The sequence below is a fragment of the Atta cephalotes genome, assembly GCF_000143395.1.
Source record: "Atta cephalotes unplaced genomic scaffold scaffold00038, whole genome shotgun sequence".
NCBI lineage: Eukaryota > Metazoa > Arthropoda > Insecta > Hymenoptera > Formicidae > Atta > Atta cephalotes.
The window spans coordinates 699,087-705,653 of NW_012130102.1; positions in this window are offsets into that span (position 1 = coordinate 699,087).

Sequence of the window (6,567 nt, forward strand, 5' to 3'; positions counted from 1 at the left end):
TTTCAATCTTGACTTCTACAGTAAAAATATTGTTGTAATGTATTCTGTTTCGCACAGATTGTCGCCTCATTTGTCTGTTTACGTTAAATATTACGTAAAATCTTCTATATTCCTTATCTTCAAATATTTGAGCACATATTCATAGCTTATTCAGAATCTTTATATTTGTAAGTTTGTAATTTCATTTAATTTATTTGTATTTTACAAACACACTGGTTGTTTTTAATAAAGATTTAATTTTTTTACTTGGATTTTTGCAATTTCAATTTTCTGAAGATGATTTTAATAACAGAATTTTAACCTTGGACTTTGTTTTTTCTCGCCATTCAATGACGAAATGGTTAAACTCTCTTGACAATATGATGTTAAAAATTTACTAATTTTGTGTAATTTTGTAATGTTAAATTATTTGTAATGTTAAATTTATTGTGTTCAACCTGACTTTATGTTTTTGATATATGATATCTTTCTTCTTAATTTTTAATTATTTTTCGTATATGGACTGAGAAGAAAACCTATTGTTAGTACAATCGAAATATTTCCGATAAATATATAGATAAAAAATTACCATTAAATATAATAAACGGCTCAATTGAAATAACAATACAAATATTCAAAATAAGGAGAAAATAAATAATTTTCAAAAATTTTCAAATAATTAAGAGCCAAACGCTGGATGTTTTTGCGGAAACAATATACATAATTACGTTAAATATATCAATTAAAAATTAAAAGAGCAATTAAGCATTAAAAATATGATAATAATCATATATCATTTCGATCTTTAATGTAGTCATCTTCAGTGGGAAACTATTAACATTGAATAGTGTGTCTAAAAATTAAATATTAACTGATATAAGATATATATTATAAATTAATATTATCTCCACAGCATTATACGCAAAATTACATGTAATACTTTATGACAATTACACTATAATATTAAGTGAAGCGTGTCAATGCGAGAAAGTAATGGCTGCACAACCATATACTTTCTGAACAAACGTTTTTATAATCTATGTCCGAATAACGTACTATAATAAAGTAATTTACAATAATAACAAAGGACAATAATAACAAAGTAATTTACAAAAATAACAATACCGAAAAAATTATGAATAAGTAAATTATAAAATTTGGCAAGGATAAATTAGACTATATGTCTAGACGTAGTATATAAGATAGAATGTCAAGATTGAAATGCATCGTATGTAGGACAGACAAAGAGGCAGTAGGAACGAGAATCAGCGAACATAGGAAAGACATTAACAACAAAAAGTGTAGAGTGTTCTCCATTAGTAATTTCTGAACATAGATTAACAATCAATGTATTTGATTAAGAAAACATTAAAATCCTAAACAATGAGTCTTTTATCTTAAAAAAGCGGTCTGAAATGATTTATATCAAAAAACAAAATAATGGCATTAACAAACAGGGAGACTTAGAATATCTCCCGGATTCATATCTCCCGGTTCTGGATCTCTTTTCCCTCACTTAAATATTATAATATTATTGAAAGTATATACAAGTATATACTTTGCGATTATATATGACTATTAGATTATTATTGTATTGACGTTCGTTCGAGGAAGGTTAAAAAGCATAATTCATCTCTGATTTTATAATTTTAAGAACATGTATATAATTCAGAGTGTTATTTGAAGAGATACAGGTGAGACACACAATCTAATTAGTAACGTTAGGCTAATTTATATAATTGCTAACAATAAATTACTTTATTATAGTACGTTGTTCGGACACAGATTATGAAAATGTTTGTCAGAAAGTACCATACGTGGTTATGCAGCTATTACTTCCTTGCATCGACACTTAGCTGTGTAAATTGTCATAAGGTATTACATGTAATTTTGCGTATAATGCTGTGGAGATAATATTAATTTATAGTATATACAATATATCTTTTATCAGTTAATATTTAATTTTTAGATACATTATTCAATAATTAATAGTTAATAGATAATAGTTTCCCACTGAAGATGACCACATTAAAGATCGAAACATATGGTTATTCTCATATTTTTAATGTTTAATCTTTTAATTTTTAATTTATGTATTTAATGTAATTATATATACTGTCACCGCAATAAGAACATCCAGCATTTGGCTCTTAATAGCTCTTATTTATTTTGAATATTTATATTGATATAAATATAGATAAACTGCTAGTTTGATACTTAATGAATGTTGTAATAAACTAGTTTATTTTTAAAAGTCCAATAAACGTTGCTCGTGTTTTTTGACCTTTGTAATTATTAATTTTTGCTAAAACAGAATACTTTTATAAAATATGATTAGATAATATTTATCATAAATATTGTCCATGATATTCGCATTTGTAATTGTAATTTTTTCATTATTATAATTTTATTGCTAAACAGAAATAAATTTTCCTGAAAATTTCAATATGAATTAAGACATTTTCATAATGACATTAATGCACATAATCCACGTAGAATTTTTGAACTAAAAACGTTGCTCATTCATGAACGGTGTGCCGATAAGGACAAATCGATATTTCTAATGTGAACTATACAGTGGAATCTATGTGAACAGTGGACAATATACCCTTAATAATGATACTAGAATCCAAACAGAAATTTAATATGTCTTGATTTGGTCTTCATAAGAGTTTTCTCATATTTTTAAGTAGATACAGAGTGTCCCATTTTAAATAATGCATTAAGATTTCTCGAAAATTATGGTAAATACGAGAAATGTTTTAAACAAAAGTTTTATAGTTTGAAGAGGACATAAGAAGGAATATTGATTTGATCTTGGATAGCGTTGCCAAAGCCAGATCAAGATCATATCGACTTTTTTTTAATGGAACACCCTATTTTTCATAATAAAATCTAATAGCTGGTGTCAAGAGTTTTTCAAATGTTTCAAATAAAAGTTATATGGTTCGGAGGGACATAAGAAGGCATTGATTTGATAGGGTCGTCAAGATTAGGTCAAGGTTACATCAATTTTTTTAATAGAATCTTCTATTTTTGATGGCAGAATCTAATAGCTGGTGTCAAGAACTTTTCAAAAGCTCTTATACAATACAACTTTTATTTGAAATATTTTTCCTACCATAGTTTTTAAGAAACCTTAATGCAACATTTAAAATGAGATACCCTGTATACATATTGTATCTATGTCATTCATATATGTATAATATTTAATCTTATGAGAGATTTAAGATTTAAAAAAAGCTGAACACATTTCTCTCATATTTTTTAATTTCATTTGTCATAAAATCTTAATGACGCTTCTTAAAAAGATTGATATATTGACGTTTTTAGAAATACGGGTTTTAATTATTTAATATATATAAATAATGTGTATATAAAATAGTAGCCATAAGTAAAATAACAAGTCACGATAATTATTATTAGTAATTACTTTATTCCATAATTTATAATGATTATTGATAGTCACTTTTCGATCAGTCATAATTAATACATTTAATAAAATAATGTTTAATTGACATTTAAATGAATCATAACTGATGGAAAAGTGATTAATAATCACGAGTACGTGGAATCAATATTTCTTTTGCGGACTATACATCATGCGCATAACTCGAAACGTATATTTAATTTTAGGGCGTTTTAAGAACTTTAAATATAAAAAAGAGTAGTGAGCAATGCAAAAAATGAAAGAAAATATAAAAAAACATGACATTATAATTTATAACAATTATACTGTTTAAGGTAAGATTATAATATTCATGTTGTATTATTTTTAGAATGTGTCTACAGCTTCATTATTCAATATTATTAGCATATTATTAGCATATTCAACAAACAGAAACAAAGAATCATCAAAATGGCGTTTAAATAGCTCCATAATGATTACTAGTAATGATTTTTTATCAGTCATGATTCGTTTTAATATTCATTTCATTATAATCTGTTATACTTATTAGTTATAGTGTTATACTATTAATAACTCTGCTTGATATACATATACTTCATATACTTCATATATCATTTATATATAAATAAAATTTTTGTTTCCGATAGCTTTTTATTATTCAAACATCAATAATATATCGATTTTTTCTAGAAAAAGTGATCATTTTAGAAAAAATAAATAAAATAATTAATTATGAAATAAAATGTGTTTGAATATCTTTAAATTTATTATTAGATCGAATATTGCCTGTCTATACATACTAATACACAGAGTTGGAAAAATAACTTTCAAAATGTAATTTTTCAGATACGTTTTTGTTACTTTTCTGTTATCATTACAAGAATAATATAAGTAATATTTTGATACTGTTAGAATTAACAAAGAAATAAATTTATGTTATAGGCATTATATGCAAGCATTATATGCACTTACACTTTTAAAATGGTTTTTTATTTCCTTTATAAAATTCCCTACAATAATTTATTTTTTTAGCAGAAAAAAATTTTGTTCGTTGTAAGTAGTTCGTTTTGCAATATTTTCTTTTAAATGACATAACTTTGTTAAAAAAAATTTGTAGAAAATATTCAAAAAATTTAGATTTGTCAGGAAATCAATGCGCTAAAAATTCATAGTTTATACACTTTTATATCAGGCAGCCAATTCGCCTTTTTCCCTTTCTTTTCCTCCCCTTCCTCCCTTCTACCCTCCCTCCCTCCCCCTCTCGCAATATACAAATTGATGAATTTATAATTTTCATATGACAGATATTAAAAATAGACAGTAGTGCTGATCTGTGCTAACATGTTCGTCGGATTATAGCTGACCGTTATCGGTCGGTAATTATTAATAAATTTATCCTTTTAACAAAAGATAGGAAAAAAAGGGGCGCTAAGAATGTGTATTCTTCAGAAAAAAATGTATACTAAATTAATTAATTAATTCATATACTATTTATAAGAAGACGTTAAACATTACAAAATGCATGAGGTAGAAGTATACATTTACTTTTTTAAATAAAAAGCATTGTGAATACGTGCTGTGCAAAAAAAAATTTTATTAAATTAAAATATATAATGAAACCTAATTAATATGTATTTTTATATCTATTAAAGTCCCATAAATAAAAATTTTACGATACGTATTTTGTATATTTGTCACCAAGTTAAAATTTCATAAATGAAAATTATACTTTGAATGATACGTATCAGGCATATAAAAGATCTGCTATCAATAATGGACGCTAAAATATAATCTTTAGAAATTAATTAGAATACCTCGCTCAATCCAAATCATATATGAATCTTGAAACTCTGTTATAGAAAATTAAAAAGTGAAATCCAAATTGTGTTTTTTTTCAACTCAAAGGTTACAGATTCTCACAGAGAATTAAGGACCTAACAGAACAAAATAAAAAAAGTTGAATTAAATAAAAAATACTTTCGCAAAAAACTTGGCGCTACTCGATTAAGTTAGAAAAATCAGCAATTTAATCTGAATGTTAGACTGTAAGTAAAAACAAATTATATTGTTTCATGTGAAGATTACAGGAGTATAGCTCTGTATTACGCGCAAACATATTTAAATATCAAATAAACTAAATCTTAATCTGATATACAATTTTAATCCGCACGATTATAACTTATTCGTATATATATATATATATATATATATAGATATATATATATATAATACAAATCCCTTTTTTTTTATATATAATTGAAATCGTGCAGTATAATTTGCTCGTACATATATATATCATGTGGTTATCAAGAAACATTGTATGCGCCGTGCGCGTGTCTTATGTGTGTATGTGTATATGTATGCGTGCGGTTTTGTGGGTAAGTAACGTTATTTAACTCACAATGGCTTTCCCTAATTTGATTTTCAGCAGCGTTTTTTGCATAAAGTATTTTTTATTTCATTAAATTTTTTTATTTTCTGTTACTTTTTCTTACGTCTTTAATTCTCTGTGACAACTCTTGGATTGAAAAGATAACGCAATTTAGATTTCATTTTTTAATTCTGTACGACAGAGTTTTGTTCAAGATTACGTATGATTTGGATTAAATAAGTGAACAATTTTTAAAGATTATAATTTATCCATTATTGATATAAAATCTTTTATATATCTGATATGTATTGTTCAAATTAAGTAAAATTTTTATTATGGGACTGTAATAAATACAAAAATATGTATTACATAGGGGTTTTATCATATATTTTAATTTAATAAAATTTTTTTTGCAGAGCATGTATCCACAGCACATTCTTACCTTTTTTTTTAAAAACACATTCAAATGATTTACAGAAAAAAATGTCTAATATAATAATACAATATTTCATTCGTTAATACTGAGGAACTCAACGTTAATACCGAGGAAAACTCAAAACTCGGGTCAAAACATCTATGTTATTTAGTTTATCTTATATTTTATATGTGTGCATTGGGAAATAAAATTATAATTCGCAACTATACACACACACACACACACACACACACACACACACACACACACACACACACACACACACACACACACACACACACACACACACACACACACACACACACACACACACACACACACACACACACACACACACACACACACACACGACACACACACACACACTACACA